This window comes from Cydia pomonella, chromosome 1 (genome assembly GCF_033807575.1).
Source record: "Cydia pomonella isolate Wapato2018A chromosome 1, ilCydPomo1, whole genome shotgun sequence".
Taxonomy (NCBI): Eukaryota; Metazoa; Arthropoda; class Insecta; order Lepidoptera; family Tortricidae; genus Cydia; species Cydia pomonella.
The window spans coordinates 47843211-47867502 of NC_084703.1; the positions used below are offsets into that span (position 1 = coordinate 47843211).

Below are 24292 nucleotides of genomic sequence, written 5' to 3' on the forward strand. Positions count from 1 at the left end.
GGGTGAGCGTCCATCTGATATTGACATGCCCTATACCAGTTACTCAACTCATAGAAAAGCAAGGGATGCGACCTAGTGATAACAGGTCGACGCTTACCTTTACTGCTGAAACCTACTGCATAAAGCGGTCTCCACGATGCGGATTCGCACGTCGCGGTGTACGAGTGAGACATGGCTATATACGCGTATAGCGCTGTCACGCTCATACGGCGGAGCGGCGTTCAAATTCGCATCAGGGTGATAACCGCGTAAGTCATTTGAGAAAAGCACACATGCGGCCCGATTCGAAGAATGATTAAGACACGTTTAAGATCTTGGAAATGACATGGACATGTCAAATTTGACTGTGATCCCAATAAGATCTATCTACGATATTTCTAACGTCAAAGTGACATTAGTTGCCCGAATCGAGCTGCTTATATCAATTATACGACATACAAACGATATCTAAATGAGAGCTTCTCTAAACCAGAACTTATCGTTATCGTATCTCATTCTTCGAATCGGGCCGATGGATTGTGAGTTCTAAACAAGTTGTAGCTGTTGTGTCTGTTTCGTCATTTCACTGCAATGCGAGTTCACACGTTTTGTTTTTTAGGATGTTATTTTTCAGATTTAATTTGTCCTCTTATATAGTATATCACGGACTTTTATTGTAGACATTTACCCCCTTATTCATAAACGTCTACTAAAGTTAACAATCCGCTAATAATCGTTTGTCCCTTTCCATCATACCAATACGTCGGAAAGGGACAAACGATTATTAGCGTTGGTGTTGATAACCAAATTAGCTTGAAACGTAGATGGCTCAGCAATTAAAGTCCGTGACGATATTTCATTCAACAACAAACAATAATATTTATAGAATAAAAATAAGCTTAAAAAATATATAAAATTAAAAATAAATTAAAGTTAACACTAAAACTTACCTATAAACTAAATTAACGCTTTCTTTTGAACAGCGAATAATAATTAAATGTATAAAGAAATATAAAAAAAAATCTTTTTACTATTTTATAGTCGTATCCGATATCGGATCGGATGAACTGAACGCGACACGCTGTATACAAATATTCAAATACCTATTCTTATATTGCTTTCAACATTTATTAAAAAAGCGTTGGTAGCTTTGCGGTAAGAGCGTTCGACTTTCGATCCGGAGGTCGCGGGTTCAAACCCAGGCTCGTACCAATGAGTAATCGGAATTTATGTACGATATATCATTTGATATTTATCAGTCGCTTTTCGGTGACGGACAACATCACCAGTAAGGCCTAGTTTGCCCTCTGGATTGGAAGGTCAGATGGCAGTCGCTTTCTCAAAAACTAGTACTTACACAAATTCTTGCCAAGCGGACCCTAGGGTCCCGAGGCATCGCGAGGAAGAAGAGCTTCCAACATAAGATAAAGATAGTTTATTAATTTTATTATTCAAGTAGGCATATTACAATGCGCTTAACGTTATAAACCTACGCCGGCTTTTACCCTACACCTCTGAAATCCCCGTTCAATTGGAGGAGGGTATCCCAATATGGACCGGCACGAAACTCGGCGGGACACATTTCTATTCAAAACATTACATCTTATATATTTTTTTAAGTATTTATTTGCAATAAAAATATACTTAATGGATATATACAGATGATTACTATAGCTAGCTTATATCTAAAATAGGCCCTTGAGGCATTGTACCAAGGATGCTGGCGGCATTTCCTCGTTGTATCGCAATACTGATACGTTGTGCGAGGAAGCCGCCAGCTCTTCGGTCAATTAATTAGATCTGTTTCTACCACTCTATATTTATTAAAACGGAATTAGATATGTCTCTACCACATGCTTTATCAGCAGTTTCCGTGGCGACCTATAACGATATCGTCGATGAATCATTGACGCATTGTGACGAGTGTTATAATATTGACATTTTGTTTATTCGACCCAATAAGTTTAAAAAAAAATGGGAAAAAGGGAAGTGTACAATTTTCGGGTTAAAGATATTTTATTTGTCTCGAAAGAAATATTACATTTGTTTACATCTGTTTTTTAAATTTGTTTTCTTTGTGGTGCAATGAAGAATATTTACTTACTTACTTACTTACATTTCACTTAGGTCTGATTTTTTTAATATCAGATAAAGTTATCTGCGAGGTATATATAGTACGCTCCCTTTCTTTCACATGCAAGAAGAAAAAAGAGGTGTAATATTTACCTGACAGATAACTTTATCTCAATTTGAAATAAATTAATAGTTTAAAAAACACTAGAAAACGCTTATGATACGATATTCCATTATGGAGTGCCTATCTTCCAGCTTCATCATCAGACCTTGAAACCTAATCGTGGTCAAAGTTCATTGCAAGACTTTTCTAACAAATCCAAACGTCTATAATACAATGTTCCATCATGCAGTTCCAGTTCATATCTTCCGGCTCCATCATCAGATCAGTTCGACAGTACCATATTATTGTATTGTCATCAGAACTACATACAGCTGCCCATATTCATGACGCTACCGTCCTTGGAAAATGGTTAAATTAGTTACCTTAGATTCCATTACATAGTTACATACAGGTAGACCTAATAAAAACGTGTTAAAATCAGTACCCCTAGTGTAAATATTTTCGACAGCGAAACGTGACGTAAGCGTTTGCATTAAGTGTCATTTTGTATGAGACTTTTGACTTTCCAAAACGTCCCGCTTGGCGCGCTGTTCAAAAACCCATACAAAATGAGACTTAACGCAAACGCGTACGTCACGTTTCGCTATCGACTAAATTTACACTAGGGGTACAGATCTTAATGAGATACGTCGATAAGTACAAAAAAATTATAGAGTACTTTACCTTAATTAAATGGTTCATATACAACGTGTTACACTACACTTAAAGTGGAGTGGGTACACGTTGTATAGGTGCAACTTTTACTATGGGAGTATGGGACCTACTCCCATAACCCTCCCACTACTCCCTTTAGGATGTTATTTAATTTGATTTAATTTTAATTTAATTTAATTCTTTATGTAATGTAATTATGTGTAAATGTATATGGAAATAATTTTCTGGATTAAATTTCATTCATTCATTCATTCTATCCCGAAATCACGATAAAAAAAATTTGCTCTCCTATACAAGATATCATTTGGAACTCCAGAGTACGCCCTCTAGACTTCACGACACCCATCCGGACCACGTGCCCGAGACATCGGAGTCTGGCGGCTTTCGTTTGTCCAATGATGTTCGGTTTTGGACAGAGAAGCATGGCGGTCGTTGGTGTCGGAGGCCGAGATCTACTTCAGGCCGCTGCGCCACAGCAGTAAGTAAGTATACAAGATATAAACGTCGGCCAGCCAAAATGGATAGGGGAGTCAATCTTTTTTCGCGATTTCGAGGTTGACCAACGTATACCTACCCCACTTGGTGGCCGGTGTAACATTGTATTTCACTTTTTAAGGGATTTACCGAAGTAAACTTTTTACCGAATCAAACAAACGATTCGGATGAGATTTTTTTTTTCTCAAATCTGCATTAAAAGATCGTTATAAAACTAATAACATACATAATTTAAGTCTAAGCTGATAGTTTGACATCGACTTTCATAACATCGCTTTCTTTGAATCTAAATATATCAATATGTATACGTGCGAGGTTATATAATGGACAAGTTAAAAAAAACGCATTTAGGTAAAAAAAGTATAACTGTCATTGTCACTAGTGCAGTAATTAACATATTACGTGACTATGTCGAAAATTTAAACAGCCATATGTAATGTAAAACGTTGTACGATACACGTGAAAATAGGTATTTTTTTTTAATACTACGTCGGTGGCAAACAAGCATACGGCCTGCCTGATGGTAAGCAGTCTCCATAGCCTATGTACGCCTGCAACTCCAGAGGAGTTACATGCGCGTTGCCGACCCTAGCCCCCCCTCCCCCTCGTTGAGCTCTGGCAACCTTACTCACCGGCAGGAACACAACACTATGAGTAGAGTGTTATTTGGTTGTGGTTTTCTGTAAATTGGAGGTACTTCCCCAGTTGGGCTCTGCTCTAGATCTGGAATGACATCCGCTGTGCTGTGCCCTACCACACAAAGCGAGTTGGCATTCACAATGCCCATACCTCTCTTTTGGACGTAGTTTAAGGACATACCCGGGTCCAAATTAGGTTATTCGCAATTCGTGTCATTTAAAACATTCTCCTCGGTCGTGTTTTAATTTATCTGTTGTAATGTGCCCACTATAAAATTATCTACGAAAAATATCGTCAGACAAGACTCGATTGAAAGTTGCGATCATATTGGATGATATCGTTTTGGAGCTACGACACCACACACAGATACCCGTAACGATTTTACCTCGTCACGATTTTTTTTGACTAAACTTATCAATAGTCATTTGTTTCACAATGGCGCATAGTTGTTGTTTAACCGCTCGTGCTACTCGTAATATTGATAACTTAGCAAACGAAAGATTGCAAGATTACACCATGAGCGTAGCGAGTGAGAAGAGTAATATTGAGAGTACCATTTTGTACCATTTCGCATTGAAACTCTAGGTCCATGGAGTCCCAGCACGCACAAGTTTTTATACCGAAGAGCTGGTGGCTTCCTCGCACAACGTATCAGTATTGCGATACAAATAGGAAATGCCGCCAACATCCTTGGTACAATGCCTCAAGGGCCTATTTTAGATATAAGCTGGTTATAGTCATCATCAGTATAAATCCATTATATATATGGTTAGTGTAAATAAAGTATTACCTAGGAATATTTAGCTGTGCGAAGTTCAAAACAACTTGGCTATCGGGTGAAACAACGTTGTATCTTGATCATATGTTTGACATAAGTCTAATAACGGCACAAGTCGTGACATCGCCGTTCCGTGACGTGACACCGAGACTTGTGCAGCAGCACCAAGCGGAAAGATGCCAGATCTAACCGCTATTTCGTGTCATAATCCTGGGGGATTTAATTAAGCAACTATAGATTGTATTGTATACGGGCGATTTTCTGTAACTCGACGACTGGGGGTGGGCTAGTCCTGCAAGCCCAGCTCCTCGAGGAATCCTATCAAACCTTTAATGTTGAGTCCTCGGGGAGGTCTCTCGGGGATCCAAGATGTTTAGCCCTGTATGGAGTCACTCCGCTGCATTCCAGCACCACGTGAGAGGCTGTTTCTTCTGTCTTCACGCATTCTCGGCATAGGAGACTATCTGTGACACCTGTTATAAAAAGATGTTTGTTAAATAGTCCATGACCTGTTATTATGACACTGGTCAACATGACACAGTCCGACCTTCCCTAGTTGAAGGAGCGCCCGAGCTTTCCCTTGATGCCAGGCATGTCTTCTTTGACCTGTCTGCATCTCGTCTGGTTCAGCCAGTGTTCTGTGTGTAGTTTCCCTGTATGTGCCAGCAGCATTGAAGCCAGCTACTATAGATAATAAATAAATAAATAAACAAATATTATAGGGACATTCTTACACAAATTGACTAAGTCCCACGGTAAGCCAAGCCTCGTGTTGTGGGTACTCACACAACGATATATATAATATACAAACACTGAAATACATAGAAAACATCATGACTCAGGAACGAATATATGTGCTCATCACATAAATAAATGCCCTTACCGGGATTAGAACCCAAGGTCACTACCCACTAATATAGCCAGGCCATATGGATAGATAAGTGTTCGAATACGATATTAGAGGCAATTGTAAAGGTCGCCGTTGTCGGATACGACATGGAGGACTATATATAATACAGCGTGTATTTTTGCTACTACCGTATAACCAAAAGATAGTTAGTTTAGGCTGTAACGAACACACTTTCATAGGTTTTGTAAAAAACAGACGACTTTTATTTTTCCATATAAAATAATGCAGCAAGCTATGTATCACTACTTTATTTTAACTCAAAACGTCGCATTTGATGACCCGACGTGACAACTGTCACAAGTGACTATGATGTACAAAGAAAGTATTGCCGCTCGAAAAATTTACAAAAAAATAATTATGCTCTGGTAGTTGAGGGTTCATCCATTAATTACGTCACACGAATTTTGAGATTTTTGACCCTTCCGACATGGTCACATTTGGCAAACCCCTTCCCTCCTGGAGTGACGTCAATTTTTAGCAATTTTATTAACAACGAAATCGGCAAATCGAATTACGTGGTGGCTTACGTAGGCGATGATTCGCGAATGCGACGCGGCGCGGCAGCCCAACGGCATTCGGAGATCGCCCACTTATGACACTTCCATAGGTATCAAAGGATTGAATTCACCCGCGCCGCGCCGCTCCGCGTTCGCGAGTTATTCGCTCAGGTAAGACACTGCCTTAGATATGATTAATATATTTTCAAAATATTTTTGATAAAAGTGATATTACTAATTTTATAACACAAAACCGATTAGGAAAACGAATAAAAATGATTATCGTTCCAAAACCTCGTTATTTAAGTGCACAGTGAATAATAAAAACTGGGTTACTGATAAAGTTAAAGTGACGTCACAAAGTTTGCGATCCCCCCCCCTGTCACAACATATCACATTTTCTTGACCCCCTCCCTCCCCCTAAACGTGTGATGTAATTAATGGATGACCCCTAAGACTAAATTTTTAAAATCTTTCAGAATCGTTTTATAGCACTAAAACGACTAGTTTATTGTTTTTGGTTATATCAAAAATACACGCTGCATAATTTTGTATCTATTTCCCTATGCAAGTAAAAGTGAGCTATAGCAACCCCGATACCGTCGGGCGATCTCGGTCAAGTATATACTCGCATGTAAACATTGGATAACTATATTACGCAAATGCTGACCGCGCATGTACTAATTCTTAACTAAACTTGAACCTTAAGTGAATACAATAAGATTTATTGTCACTTAACAGTACGGACGTGCTAGATTTCAGATGGGGAAGATGCAATTATTTTGTTTTCCACATAATTGCTAATGAAGGTTGTTTTTATAGCTATAATACTTAATTCGGGTGGTTGGCATAGTAGCACGCTGTTTTTTAATTTATGAGGCTGTCAATACCTAAAGCGCGCACACTGTCTATTTGTATCGGAGAAAATTTGACGACCGGTTTGGCCTAGTGGGTAGTGACCCTGCCTACGAAGCTGATGGTCCCGGGTTCAAATCCTGGTAAGGGCATTTATTCGTGTGATGAGCATGGATATTTGTTCCTGAGTCATGGGTGTTTTCTATGTATTTAAGTATTTATAAATATTTATATATTATATATTTCGTTGTCTAAGTACCCTCAACACAAGCCTTATTGAGCTTACTGTGGGACTTAGTCAATTTGTGTAATAATGTCCTATAATATTTATTTATTTATTATTTATTTATTTAAATAAGATAGCACTGTCGCATGTCACTGGGCCTGGGCAAGGGAATAATAAGAAAAATATTTAAATAAAAAAAAGTGGATTATTAATATTTTACTCAATAGCGGTTTACATATAAAAGTTTTGAAATTGTGATTTTAATCGCAGACCCATAAGTCAAAACAATAAAGACATAGAACCGTTTAATTGTGATTTTAAGGCCAATCTTTGCAATTATTTTCTATCGAGCCGATTTCGTTCAATCATGTATCGAGTACAACCACGGTCTTTGAAATATAATTAATATGAACATATATTTTTCTTCACGAAAAATCACAACAGATTACGTTGGGGGAGGGAGGAACAACGGGGGTATAAGCAGACCTCACGTGTATATTTCTATAGTGAACGAAACTAAGATAAAATACTTTTTCTCGGTTTCGTCAAACATAAATCTTCACTTGGCACTTAAAATTAGCGAGTCTAAACAGGATTAACTTTATACAATACTATTTATTTTAATATTAGGTCGAATGAGAAAAAAATACACGTGAGGTTATGTGGGGGAGGGGGGGTTAGCCAAGAACTTCACCAAGTAACACCTAGGGGGAGGGAGGGTCAAAAAGTAGTCGAAAAAACCTCGCGTGATTTGTGCACAAGCCCTAAGGTCTTTTTGCACTTCGTCTCTCCAGCGGGTCTCAAAGGTTTTTAATCTTTTGACCGCCAAAGACGTCATATGACGTGCGCGGCTGCAGCCCAATATCAACCTTCATGCGTACCGACAAGGTACACGATTACGCGCCGCGTACGATAGGCGTGGCGTTCAAAAGGTTAAGTGTTTCTCTTCTTAACATAATGCATATAAATGAAACCCAGTCAAGCCTTCAGCCAGTGGTAGATGTATGACTGTATGTACAGTACAGTACACCTAGTGTAAATAACTTCGATTTCGAAACGTGACGTACGCGTTTGCGTTTAGTCTCATTTTGTATTGGATTTAGAAAGAGCGCGCCAAGCGGGACGTTTTGGAAATTCAAAATCCTATACAAAATGAGACTTAACGCAAACGCGTTCATCACGTTATGATGTCGATCAAATTTACACTAGGGGTACTGGTCAATAATGTATCACCTCCATGTTATTACGGTATAACATTTGTCTTACCTACATTTGTGAGTAACTTCCACCTGACTACTTTAGGTACCTAGTCTAGTAGTATTCCTTTGTGCGAGCGATGAGTAAAATTGGTCTCATGTAATGGTTTTTTCATAGAGGTTTTTTTTTGTTTTAATGTACGGTTTTTTTTATAGCTTTTTTAGTAATAGGCTAAGTCTCCTATTGTAATTCACAGTATTTCATTGCAGTATTCATCATATATTTGTATAATATGACTAGTAAGATATGCATTTCACAAACTAACCTATATTTTTAACACGCTTTTATTAGGTCGACCTGTATGTAACTATGTAATTGAATCTAAGGTAAATAATTTAACCATCTTCCAAGGATCGTAGCGTCATGAAAATTGGCAGCTGTATGTAGTTCTGATGACAATACAATAATATGGTACTGTCGAACTGATCTGATGATGGAGCCGGATGATATGAACTGGAACTTCATGATGGAACATCGTATCATAGCTGTGCTTGGATTTGTTAGAAAAGTCTTGTAATGAACTTTGACCACGATTAGGTTTCAAGGTCTGATGATGAAGCCGGAAGATAGGCACTGGCATTCCATGATGGAATATCGTATCATAGTCGTGTTTGCACTTGTGAGAAAGATCACGTAATTGACTTTGAATACGATCAGGTTTCAAGGTTATAACAAACCTATTATATATTGACTTGGAATTACGTTTATTTATAAAAGCGAGTTTTTTAAACTATTAATTTATTACTCTATACACGTTCATACAAAAACACACAAAGGTGATATATTATTGGCGGGTACTGTACATATAATAAAAAAATAGTTTTGCATCTTCCCAATTGAACTTTTTATGTATTGACCCATTTGTTTTTCAAAACAACGACTCATACGAATTTATTGTTAAAGTGTGTTATCAAACACGTGTGACGATGTGTGTTGACATAACACGCACATTTCAATACCAAACACAGATGGGTCATAGCCAATATTAAAAACAATACATGTATCTAGTTAGCCAAGCGCTGGTGGCCTAGCGGTAAGAGCGTGCGACTTGCAATCCGGAGGTCGCGGGTTCAAACCCCGGCTCGTACCAATGAGTTTTTCGGAACTTATGTACGAAATATCATTTGATATTTACCAGTCGCTTTTCGGTGAAGGAAAACATCGTGAGCAAACCGGACTAATCCCAACAGGACCTAGTTTACCCTCTGGGTTGGAAGGTCAGATGGCAGTCGCTTTCGTAAAAAGTAGTGCCTACGCTAATTCTCGGGATTAGTTGCCAAGCGGACCCCAGGCTCCCATGAGCCGTGCCAAAATGCCGGGACAACGCGAGGAAGACGAAGAAGACTTGTATCTAGTTAGCTAAGCGTCCGAGCACGAAGAATTTCGTACATTGGCCGTCTGTTCCTATCTCCATCGACGCGCGTAATTATATTGCTGTTCCGCCTTTGATAACGGCGGTCAATGACGCTGTGCGAGCGCGACAGCAATATAGCTACGCGCCTACAATAGGCGATGGGAACATGCGAGTCACTGTGGGAAATTCTTCTTACTAACAGTCCTTAATTTAGTTTAACTATCATTTGTTATGATAGATCTTGGCGCCTGGCACCTATTAATCGGTGGTTTGTATTTTTTTGCTTCTTAACGAACTATTATTGCTAAAACGGTATTATCAAACACGTGCCCGACACGCTGTTGACACAACACACACATTTTAATAACAAACACAGGTGTGTCATGGCCAATTTAAAAAGAATACATGTCTAAAGTAGAGTTTGTACGGAAAGCGCCCCACTAAGCAACCACCTGTTAACCCTACGTGCTACAGATAGCCCCCTCTGCAGGGCGTGCATGGAGGCAGAAGAGACTGCCGCCCACTTCATTCTCGAATGCCCAGGGGTCTCTCCCAAAAGTCGTCAACATCAAGGGTCTGCTAGGCTCCTTGGTAGAGTTGGGTTGGCAAGAATAGTGCCGACAACCCACTACGCAAAATAGGCGCAATATTATGACGTCGAGTTGCGGAAACCAAGGCCTACATAACCTACGGAAAAAGCCGGAAAATTGTGTACAATTTTGAGTGCCACCATACGCATTAGTCTTGAGGGAAGATCTTATAAATGAAGATAGCAAATAATTTTATTTTCTCAAACTTGCAATAAAATGTTGACATGAGACTTCAAATTAGGTCCGGAAATACTACGTATCCGGTGCGACGAGTGAATATGATGTGTTAAAGAATTTCATACAGCCTTACACACCGTTTTTAAACGTCAAATTGTGACTCAACGTCTTGGCATTCAACCATCAAATAATAGTTGATTCGTAATTTGATTTTAGCTGTGTAAATCTACGAATACAACCAATTGACAACATTTTATTTCATTACAAGAACTATACAAATCTCGGCGAGAAACGGGGTATCCCTCGAACTAAGCGAACTTGATCGGTTAAGCCGTTTTTGAGTTCAAAAAGTCTATTTAGACGGACGGGCAACCACGAAACCCTACACTGAGCATAACCCGACATGCTCTTGGCCCGTTTCTTGTTCTGATTTACTGACAAATTGGGTTTGCTAGGCTATAGATAACAGTGTATTTTCCGCTCCGCAGCGAGCCGTCTCCATCGAATTGCGATTCGGCGCGCGCAGGGCCAATTTCTCCGATACCTAAACTTTCACCCGATAGAAAACTATGCGTATTTGTTGCGCAACCGATATGTGCGTGTCAGAAGTCAGGTGGAATTTTATTATGGTGTTGTTAACTTGTTTGCGGCAATCCCAAACACAATTAGTTTATTTTATACTATGTTCAAGCATACGGCCATACGGCCCGCTTGATGGTAAGCAGTCTCCGTAACCTATGTACGCCTGCAAGTGCAGAGAGAGGAAGAGTTTGCGTTGTTTTATCACAGACAGAACTCCCATGGCCACATGTAAGCAAAGTTTCAGCTCAATCGGAAATCGGAAAGTGGGTCAAATTTAACTTCGAAGATTCGACCCACAATTACTAATATATACATACCTACTAACAGGGCAAGTTAAATAACAGTAGTTTATGCGACTGCTACATATTGAAAGGCATTAAAATACGAGTGTGGGTTTATGAAACGAATAAAATGAGTTTCATAAAAGGATCACACGAGTATTTTAATGCCTAATTATGTACCTATGTAGTGTATGTATGTAATTATGTAGTGTATGCATACACTGCTTTATTTACATCAATATCATAAGCTTCAACAAAGCAAAGTAATTTTATACTTACAAAGTAATTAAACGTCAAAATGGCGGTCATGCGAACTTTTTCGCGCATGTCACGCATCCGTTGTTTTTTCGCCGACTGCCATATCGTTCGAAATCAATAACATGCGAATTTTGTCAATTTCTATTTCTAATAAAACGTAATCTCGACTGATATTAGAATAGAGGCCAAATCAAATTAATTTGTTTCTCAGATATGTTCTAAATTTGAATGTAAATAAGGTATCGGTTAACGATAAAGTTAAGTTAAAATTACAATGCACCTACAGATACAGGTTTGTTATATTGGCCGTTAGTATATCGTTTCTGAATATATTGTAAAGAAGTTATGATATAAAGAGAGCTTTTATCTACAAGCTTTTAATAAAAGGACCCGTATATAGAAAGTAATTGAAAGTATCCATGAATCAAGAACCACACAAACATAAATCAAATAACTAGTATAAAACAATTATTGTAGAACGGACGTCCTTCCATTGAGTCAACGGTCAGCTTTAGACCAGTCAACGCGGATGTTGACCCCAACATTTTTCCCACGCGCGCAAACAAAAGGAAATTATTAGATGCGAAGTTCATGAACGTAGAATTACAGTTCTCGAAGGAAAAATGGAGCAAGATTTGAAGTTGAGATCTACAAACTGGCCAAGTGCTAGTGGGAGACGCGCAAGGAGGGTTCCGTACCATTACGCAAAAAACGGCAAATAAAACACGTTTGTTGTATGGGAGTCCCACGTGAATATTTATTTTATTCTGTTTTTAGTATTTAGTTTTAGTGTACGGCCTGAGCGGAGCGTTCAGCGGGGCGTGCAGCGTGGCGTCGGGCTCACAGCGTGCACTGCGGCCGCTCCTATACGTTTGCATTCGTTTAACACGCACGCCGCACGCCCCGCTGCACGCCCAACTTTAGCGTTCACTTAGGCCTTACACTTATGAATAAGGGGGTTAGTTTGTACGTTATTTTAGTTGTTAGTGTATTAAAAAAAATAGTTTGATTTCAGCTGTCAGGAAAGTAGATGACGTCACTCGCGTTTGGTAGAGCGTGTCTCGGCTGCTGCTGTCATAATTTCTGTGATTTGAGCGAAACAGGCCGCCGGCAGAGCGCGAAATTAACATTTAACCCTTTCGGCTAAAATGCTCCATCACGAATAATACTGGTTCAACGGCAGATTTCCGACTAAACAACTTCAACATTTTGATTTAAAAAAATTAAGGGCCTATGGCTACCACGTAACTTACTTTCTATGCATTTCGCTCGTACTCGCATATAAGTGCGAGCGAGATGTACAGAAAGTAAATTACGTTCTTGATAGCGTATATGTCAGTTCTGTTTCACAAAGTCTGAGTAAAGTGTGGGATAGCTAACAGGGGCGGCGCGTCAAACATATTCATAGCCAAGCCGGGGCTAATTTGTCTTACATATTTCCTTTACAACACTGCTCAAACGTCCAAAAACCGATTCCGAGCCGACTTTTATGAACGCACCGCCACCTCTGATAGCGAATTAATTTGTATTTAAGTTAACTGGTAAGTTAAGATTATTTGAAGGTTTTGAAACATCAACAATGACTTCATTCGTGAGATAAGTCGCAAGTAGCTTATTCATATCAACTAAAACAATTATTTTTTTTATAAAAAAAAGATGAATGCGGTTTAAATATTTTGTAAATCACGTTATGTAAACCTTAAATACTTCTCTTACCTTTTCCGCATAGTCCAAAATTAATGCAAAACTTACGCTACCTACCTAAATGGAAAGCCTTATATATATAGTACGATAGCATACGCACTCTGCTCTGCTGGTTAGTGATTAACACACCCCCCGCGTCTGCCTCGCACGTTGCGTTCGAAAATTATTTGAATTTGGAATCGTAAATGTGCCGTTGGACTACAGTACAAGCAGAGAGGTTATTGTGACTAGAAAGCTTCATAGTGTAAGAAACATGGTATTATATTATATAGTCTGTACAACGTGTGTTTACATTTTCGTGTATACTTGAAACATTTAACAGTTAACCGACCAAATATAAAATTGTCTGGATCTGTTCCTTCATCGTTCTGGCATTAACCTATTTCATTTAATCGTGTAATGTATTCGAATGGCTAAATATTCGATCTCGTTTTAGGTTCTTTACTAGGGCGAAGTATAATAGCAAATATTACAAAATGAAATTAGTATTAATTAATCAAATAATCCCGATATATTCCAATCAAGCACGATTACAGCAGCTTCGTTGTTACGTTGAGTAAGTAATATATCGTAGTAAAACTTTAAGTTTTGGCACATCGAGTTAAATTAAATGAATTGTCTTGTAGAAATTTCTTGCCCAATAAAATACCTAATTGAGTTTTTTTTACATTCGTTTAAATGATGCAGACTATAGTTTGAGAGCTGAAATGAATTTGTCATTGTATTGTCCAAACAGAAAACCAAATGTTATCGCATGATGTACGGAGTCGTACAGCGCCATCTGGAATGTTTTTGGCTAACTGAACTTGCCTTTTAGGTTTCGAATACTCGAATACTAATAAAATAACCAGTGATCGGAACTATGGGAGTAAAACTTTAACAAAACTTATCAAGCGGACGTAAAAAGAGTGCTTATAGCCTTAAAAATATTCGAATATCTATGAATGTAAATATTTTTATGGCTGTAAGTACTATACTATTCCTATCCCTATGGACATTAATATTTTTAGGGCTGTATGCACTATTTTATGTCCGCTTAACAAGTTTTGTTAAAGTTTTACTCCCATAGTTCCGATCACTGTTAATAACACACTAAAAACAGAATTGTAACAAAATTTTGGAAACTGCCCAATAAAATCCATCTTTAAACATGTAAGAAATCTATAATATTTATCAAAATCAAGTTATAACACTTATAACGCGTCATGCGAGAAAACTTTCTCAAATAAATATATTACACATATTGATTGATTATATTAAGAAACGTAACATGCACTCCGCCTACTTCTGGGGTGTGCCAATAGCTTGGCGAGTACCGGAGATAATATAAGTTTTTGACAAATTTCGTTTTAAATACAAGCTTCTTGGCCTGATTCGAAGGATTAAGACACGTTTAAGATCTTTAAAAGATCGATAGCTAAACGACATGTCAAAATTCCGTCCATCTTATATATAGAAAAGGAAGGGATACGACTTCGTGAATATCAGGTGGCCGCTTACCTTTACTGCTGAAACCTACTGCATAAAGCGGTCTCCACGATGCGGATTCGCACGCCGCGGTGTACGAGTGAGACATCGCTATATGCGCGTATAGCGCTGTCACGCTCATACGCCGGAGCGACGTGCGAATTCACATCAGGGTGATACCCGCGTAAGTCATTTGAGAAAAGCACACATGCGGCCCGATTCGAAGAATGATTAAGTCACGTTTAAGATCTTGGAAAGATCTTTAAAAGATCGATAACTAAACGACATGTCACAATTGACGCTTATTTCGATTCCGCTGTGATCCCAATAAGATCTATCTACGATATTTCTAACGTCAAAGTGACATTGGTTGCCTGAATCGAGCTGCTTCTGTCAATTATACGACATATAAACGTATCTAAATGAGAACTTATCTAAACCGGAACTTATCGTTATCGTATCTCATTCTTCGAATCGGGCCGTTTATCGCTGACTGTACTTTTCTTTCAACGGGCAACTAATACTCTTCGAGACAATTCTAACAAACCCAAAAAGAACTTGGTTGCGTTGTTTTATCACAGAGTTCCTATGGCCATCTCCTGTCTCCATCAACAGATTAGCTCGATGGTACGATATTGCATTGTCACCCAACTTACTTATATGTACTTATGTGAACTTTCAGTTAAATCGAATAATGGGAAGTTGGTCTATTTTAGACGACTCTAGCATCGAGTAGCGGAACTCTCAGTACTGCTACTCGACAATAGATATCGTGGCAAACAAAAAGTCTACTGCTCAACGATTTTCCGCTTATATTATAACCAAAGTAACCGGAACTCTATTTTCAACTCCTACACTTACTCTGGTTATAATATTAGCTGAAAATCGTTGAGCATTAGACTTTTTGTTTGCCGCGATATCCATGGTGGAGTAGCAGTACTGCGTTCCGAGTAGATGTCGACTGCGAATATAATAATCATATTAATAATACCAAAACTGATGTATGGAGTGAGCACTCTATTACTTCTTATTTCTCTATGGCCTTGGCCACTCCGATATTTCTGATTGCAGTACCTTACGTTGGTTACGCGAGTCCTCTATTCGTAGTATTCGTGTCCGCGTTCAGAACGTCCCCGCACTTGACCCCCATCGACTTTCGCTTTCGATCGACGCGCGCGCATTCTTGGTCATCTTTCTCCGAAAACTTGAACTCGACGGAGAAAATTCGACCTAGTCGCCTTAGCTGTAGTGTTCAAATTAGATTGGTGATAATAGGGATGATGATTGATGACACATGTTGAATTTTATAACAACATAAAGTTAGATAGGAAATGAGTAATTTATCACTATAAATTGGACAGTTGGACACTTAAAAATATATGGAAATGATAAAATATACAAGACCTCGAAAGTTTCAAAATATAAGTTTTATTTAACTTGCGAAAAGGAAAAAAACTAATGATATCATTCAATTCCTTACATTTTTGAACAAAAAAATTGAATAGCTACCACATTTACATGGTGGCTAAAAAATATGTGCATTCCCGTTGCCAAGGAGGTTTTGGGATTATACTGAGCAACTTTTACTATGGAGAACCAACCCAGAAAGCGCGAAAAAAATTTCTGGCTGTTTCATACATTTTAGCTGGTCCATTATCTATGGGAGGCTAAACATTTTTTTCGCGAATTTTGGGTTGGTCCCATAGTAAAAGTTGCTCAGTATAATCCCAAAACCTCCCTGGCAACGGGAATGCACATATTTTTTGGCCACCTTGTATTATGCTGAAGCGATCGACATCAAAATTAAAGTGATTTGTAAAGATTTATATTCTACCCTCTTAAATTACGTTGTGTTACTTAGTTTCCATATATAAATACTGTTAGAGCACAATTATTATCCAGTCGGGAGCTAATTAGGCATATTTTACGGTAATCATTCCTTTATATTAAACGGAATCAAATGATAATATTATAACAAGTAGAGTGAAGGCAAATAAAGGCGAGTAAAAATATTCCCGGCATACCAAGGACACGGTTCAGCGACAGATGCAGTTTAAAAAAACTCGTCAAGCGGGCCTTGCACCTGTCTCGCTCACAATTCACTTTGTGGTTTGTTGTCGCTTGTATGGCTGATCCACCACACTGTAAGGGCCACCACACACTAGCGTCTCCCGAGCGTCAGCGTCCGGTCAACTCTCAAAAGTAAAAAATAGGTTAAAGCCAGAACGACGAAGGAACATATACAGGCAATTTTCTATTTAGATGGCTATAGATAACACCATGTTTCTTACACTATGAAGCTTTCTACAGTCACAATAACCTCTCTGCTTGTACTGTAGTCCAACGGCAGATTTACGATTCCAAATTCAAATAATTTTCGAACGCAACGTGCGAGGCAGACGCGGGGGGTGTGTTCATCACTAACCAGCAGAGCAGAGTGCGTATGCTATCGTACTATATATATAAGGCTTTCGTTTTAGGTAAGTAACGTAAGTTTTGCATTAATTTTGGACTATGCGGAAAAGGTAAGAGTAGTGTGTAAGGTTTATATAACGGGATTTACAAAAAATGTAATCCGCATTTCATAAAAAAATAATTGTTTTAGTTGATGGCAGCTGCTCGGCGCAACGTTGGCGCAACTGCGCAGCGACGCCATTTTCCATAGCGCTAACTAGACGACGACGCTCCTAAAACGTTAGTGTGGGACCGCCCTAAGACGACTACGACCGCTACTCCATACAAAAGCAGTCCCCATTTTCCTCTCTGGATATTGACTTTTTATATTTTTACATAGTTTGATGTAGGGATTGTACCAGAGAAAAAAAACATTTTTTTATTGTATTTATAAGAATTAGGTGCAAAAACCAAATACCATACAAATTGTTACATGCTCCTCTACATATAATCATAACTATATATTCGAAAAAATATAACGATGGGGAAACGCTGTGGTCGATATACATCTTTTAATTTCTGCAACACTCAGACCTTGAACTTAAAAAACTTGATAGCATTTATATTATGCATTTATAATCGCGTTACATAGAACCATGTCGCATTAAATCGTGTGATAAAATCGAATACAGTATCATTAATCAAGTTAAATCGACAAGGTACCGAATGATAATCTAAAATGGCGACTGTGCAAGTGACATTCTCTCATAATTATCGTTAAAAAAGTCGTCGTATAGGAAAAAAACTTAGCTAATGCCCTCTTGGATGGGTGAGTTAAGTGTTCGAATAGACGTTCCATTTTTGAAATTAATATAACGTATGGTTTCTAAACTAGTTTTTACTTATAATTTTGATTATTCCTATTTTAGTTAATTAGTTGTCAATTTAGTGTAACTGTTTCCGTGTTTATTGTGTTCACGTATTACCGTTGACAAGTTCTATCAAGTCAAGACTCCAGAGACACCTTATATTAAATATTTATATCATTTATTATGCTTATTCATTTTTTTTGCAAACTGTACACGCACACACACAGGAAGGGTTTGGGAAAAGGAACCTTTATTTTAAACAGGCGATATTTGACCCCAACATACAAACATTGCAAGTTTAAATAAAATCTTGTGAAATGTTAATAGGAAAGAGCCCTTTTTGTCAGTCGACCTGTACGGTTACGTCTAAAAATATGAATACGAACAAAGTCCCAAAAGTATATATACACGACCTTATTGCCCATATATTAAGGCGTATACATATTTTTGACACTTAGGGCCACACTAGCGTCTTTTGAGCGTCGGCGTCTAGTCGGCTCTATGAAAAATGGCGTCGCTGCGCAGTTGCGCCAACGTTGCGTCGAGCAGCAGCCATAGAGTTGGCTAGACGCCGACGCTCGGGAGACGCTAGTGTGGGGTGGCTCTTGGTCGTCCATATCTAGGAAAGGTTTCTGCATAGAGGGCGCCACTAACACATTCTGAGGGCTTACCACGAAACACGAAAATCACAATTACGTTATCTGGCCTCTTTATCGCTCGAATATGCAAGAGTGATAGAGAGGCAGATAACGAAATTCCGATTTTCGCCTTTCCCGTTAGGCCTCTGTAAACTAACTGCTTTGTTGCAACAATGTCATAGTAACAATTCTCAAAAAAAAAAATTAAGGCATAGTATGTATAAGTTACTCTATGGTTTATGTGATGTGATAGTGCTGCTCTCTGGCGGCAGAACATTGCAGTAATCCCTATTACCAAAGTGGTAAGTGGCAGCCTTGACTTTCAAACGCGGTTCCAATGCAGTTATTAACGAATGACACGTAACAAAATTGCTGTTCCGGTCTACGCTACACAGTAATCACTTGTAAATTGAATTTAATTAAGGAATGTTTACGGAAAAAGACGTTTGCCAACTACCAACTCCGTGTAAAACACATTGTTAAATTTAAAATATTGAAAACCCCCGACGCAATTAAACTGATTGACCGATTTACAAAACTACTGAGCTACAGAACACAGAAGCTTACAAGTAGGGCTAAGATGGTCGGCTCTTTATCATTTGTCAGCATGCCTGTCACGTTCTAACAAGTATGTAAGTGCGAAAGTGACGGGCATAGTGACAAGTGATAAAAATGGAACCATGCTGCCACCGCAGAAGCATGCATTTAGAAGGCGTGCTATACGCTTCCCTAAAGCGTGTAAACAAGAATTATAAACAGTAGTATACTTTCAGAGTAATTAATACCCTTAAACGAGCAATTCTTGAACCAGGAATTCTTGTACATTTATATATTTCGGGGATATCTGATACGACTCTAACGATTTCGATGAAATTTGAACGCTAAAAACCCCTCTTAAGAAAGGGAAAAGAGAGTAGGGAGAGTATATATATACACCGTGTTTTTTTTTGATTTGCGTTAATTTCGAGGGTGCATTCCTGAGCTTAAATTAAGTAACTTTCTCAAAGATACCCATATTCTAACTAACTCCATTTCGGAGATAATCAATCATAATTTTTTATATTATAAGGCCCTTACGAGCGTGTACACTTGCCTTAGGGCCTGTTTACTTATTGATTAGTGTTTAGTGCGAGTTCATACATTTGCTACTAAACGTACGTACTATCTCGGACGATCGATGTTAGAAATGACATTGATATATCCGTTTTCAATTGTTTGGTTGAGTTAAATGTAATGCCCGTGTTAAAACAACGCTATATGCAACATTTAGTTACTTTTTATAAAAATAAAAACAGTAAAAAAAAAACAAAAAATATTTTTTTTTTTGGAAATTAACTAAGCCATTTAGTTTCCTTAAACGTACTTACCGAAACCCCGGAGTTAACGCAATTCAATAAAAACACGGTGTATATATATATATATTTTTTTTTACTTGCCCGTTCTGGTATCCCACTGCCGAGCAAAGGCCTCAGACCCCTTGTTCTCCACAGCTCCCGATTTAGTCATTTTCCGGACAGTTTTCGAGGAAGGTGTAGGTCGTCCCGTCGTCATATAATATATAATTAAATGTATTGTGTTCTCGCTACCTCTTACTGTTGGTTGACACGAAACGCTCGGGGCTAGAGGCTACCTTAATGTAGATCATTTCACCGCGAAATCTGATTTGCGCACACGCCATTAGTTAGTTATTTCTATAAAAATGTTTCAATCGGTTCTGCTTTTTACAAGCTATTATTTAACTTGACCTGCTAGTATGTTAGTTTGCCCCAAATCACGATTTACGATTTAGCATAAAATTTGCATACATATGTAAGTCGGTTGACAATGCGATATTATGTGTACCATCGAGCTGATCTGATGAACTTCGTGATAAAACAACGCAACCATATTCTGTTTGAATTTGTTAGAATTATTTCGATGAGTATTACTAGTTGCCGGTTTAAAGAAATGTACTGTTAAAGGCCGCGGGCTGGATGCAAGCGGCGCGGCAAGCGACAAATCAAGGCCGTTAATACATTTGGTCGAGCGCAATGTATGAATGGCCTTGATTTGAACGGGCTGGGCTATAAAAATCGCTGCCAACTTAGCTTGGTCTCTAGGACAATTTTACACGGATCTACCTAGTCCCGTAGTATTAAACATAGTAAGGCTTGTGTTGTGGGTACTAGACTACAATATATATAATATATAGTTACATATAAAATACATAGAAAACATCCATAAAGCAGAAATATTTGCGATAAACACAAATAGATGCCCTTACCAGGATACGAACCCGGGACCTCCTGCTTCTTAGGCAGGGTCACTATCACTACTAGTCAGTAGTGAACCTAGTCAGGTTAGGAGACTTAGGAGGCCGTCAAAACCTAAACCTCGAAGTAGAGCAGTATCCGTTAGAAATCACGTGAAACCCCACAATTCTGTTACCATCTGCCTAAGCCCGTTGAAATATTGATCAACTCGCAACTAGGGCGTCCAATATCGGACGATTCCTAATACCGTTATTGAAATTCGATATTGACCCTCAGTACCGGAATTTCGGAATTAAGAGGCAAAGGGACGAAGGACGAAATCACGTGAGCGTTTCTCAAAAGGGTTTTGATTTTTTTTATATTTATTTAAAGAGGTTTACGAGAGTTATTTTAAAATTATAAAATGAAAACTAAGTCTAACGAAGAGGCATAACTATTAATACAGTAAATGTATTCATTAGTGTTTGCGTCAAATCCGATAGTTCTGATATTTGCAGACTTGTTTATGATGTTGACCCAATGTAGAATCCAAGTTTGTAACCTCGAGCGCCGAACGTGAAATTAACATTTGACGTAAACGAACCCCATTACATAAGGCGACAAAGTTACTGGATTATATTGGTTAATGTACAATAAATCTTGCAAAAAATATTTTCCATAAATTCAATATCCAGGGAGAAAAATGGGGACTATGATTTTATGGAGATTTGGAGATGCGGTCCACTAGGGTCTTAATACCGGTATTTAAGTTGACCGTATAAAATGTTTTTCTGAGGTGAAATCAGTCAAGTAGATAAATAAGATCAGTTTTTCATATTTTACTACAAATACATATACGGTTTGTTAACAATCTGTCGGTTTATTTTTCATGTTTTTATGATTATTGAAGTATTGTTAGCTCGAAGTGAAATGTTCATATCATTCTATGATACCCATATTAAAAAATAAAAATATTTACTTCAATACTTTCTTACGTTTTTTTGTATAGCCGCGAACTTTACAGCCGCTCCTCGTATATTAAAAATATATTTAATATAATTTGTATAAGTACTTATAATATATAAATTAACACTATTAAATATTTATCATTTAAAAGTCTACGAGCCAACATGAGGAAACAACTGAGAAGCATTGTCACTCTTGGAGATCAAATGCAACTTCTCGTCAGCTTTTGGAAAATAAAGAGTGTGTTGTAAATACTATTAACGGCCTTGTCCTACAGTAGGTTCTTGAGTGGCCTTCCGATTTCAATAGATAAGTTTTGTTTATCTCATCGATATCGACATCTGAAGTTGTTCGTTAACCTCTAAATTGCCACAAAGCAAGTATAGATAAAGAATTTCGTCACACGTTTGAAGAAAGTTTGATCACGGTATGTTGTGACATTACGCTGTGTAAGATACACACCTATTGCTAACTTCAATGTTAAAGTTTCATAAATCTTTTGAAATTCCTAACTCCTTAAATGTCCCTCTTGACTTATTACTGACTTGATTACTGTTATAAATAGAAAAGTGATTTACTTTATTGTGATTATAAATAGGTGAGACCAAGGCACATCGTCTCCGCTCGCTTGGCCACCTCGAAATGATGGGAGACGGTCAGGCAGTGGGACTGGAGGCCGTCCTGTAGGTCATCCTATTAAGTATCATTGAGCGGATAGTGTAGGCAGATCTCCGTAAGCTGTGTCGACGAAAGCTGGCGTGAATCCGCGCAGGATCTACAAAATGGCGTGCTCTTGTGTTGGAGGTGAAGACTCATTTTGGGTCATCGCGCCAACCAAGTAAGTTTATTGTGCCTTATGTGGTCTTTGTGCTACTTGCTATAAACTTCCCTTGCGTCCTTTGGCTATAAAAGTATGTTCCAAGAGCTTCAGTTACTTCGGCTATCTTATTCGGAGGCAGACTTACGTTCGAATCCGCGTGTTGTTTTTGTTGTCTACGTTTGATAATGTAGCAGAAATGATTCGATTACGATATCCGGCATCGATAACGACGGTATTTTGATACAGATTGAATATGACAATAATTGTCACCAGCTACTGGTTACGAAATATACGGGACTGATCATGAAATGCCCCCTTACTCAAAGTAAATATGGAGATCTATTTTGAAGATGTGTACCAAATACCGAAGGGTAGTTACAATTTGGTACCGCTTGACCAGGATATCGCATTATTTAATTATAGACACGGGACTTAATCGCGTGTTCAGGATATCGCAATCCTACACCTGCCGGGCGGCCTTGTATCGAGCGAATTATGAGCCAGAAGTACATTAATTGATAATATATCTGGTGATAGCGTATCGGCGATAAGCTCGACATTGAGCAAGCTGTAGCGCGTGAGTTGAGAATGAAAGAAAATAAAAATATCAACAACAGTACGATACGGGAACGATAATTTGATTATTTTTGCACTACGACGCACGGTAAAATAAAATAAAATAAATCTTTATAGGGCTGTATCTCCTAAATCAAGTTTTACGCACGCACTGAATAACATATCACATTAGAACATAAAATAAAGTCATTTTTTAAATTCTTTATATCATTGCATGTTTGAGAAAAGCACTATACATATCTCGGCGGCATGAAAAGGGGTTCTCGCTCTCATTAGACGTGGTCCTCCCCCGCAAGTGCCAATACACTGTTTTGTACAGAAAATTACAGACAAGGCGTCTCCAGTTGTTAAGTACTGATTTTTCTTTTACACATGTAGGTTTAAATCAGCTGATTTCCTCAAATTAGGAAAGTCGGTGGGAATCGGGCTCTACCGACGCTCCGCTGCGGCTAGTCCGAATGTCCGCCTTCGCGTCACGCGTCCGATACGCCCCCAAAGATCGATCGACATAATCCGTCACGTTCCCGTTATCTGATTATCCATAAATACCAAATATTTACATACTAGCTTCTGCCCTCAAATCCGTCTGCGTGGATGATGATGATGATGATTATATTTATTTAAAAAAAACTAGCCTATGTCCTTAGAAGTGGAAAAATTACTGTCATGGGTGGGCCTTGAACCCACGACCACTGGATCGCTGGCCCAGACCTTGCCCAATACAGCGAATATTTCCACCATATATGACCTTTAGGGTGGCTCTAGCGACATCTACTGTAAGAGTGTTATACTTCTTAAACGGTTACCGGAGTTCCAAGTCATATTGGAAATTCATATTGGATATTGGTAGATATCGCTAGAGCCACCCTGAGGCTCATATATGGTGAAAATATTCGCT

General features: G+C 38.4%; 1 protein-coding gene across 3 annotated transcripts in view; it reads left to right on the plus strand.

Moving 5' to 3' along the window:
* The window catches only part of LOC133528792 (serine/arginine repetitive matrix protein 1-like), a 71250-nt gene that overhangs the window by 7689 nt on the left and 39269 nt on the right, over positions 1-24292 (plus strand). The window lies entirely within an intron of this gene.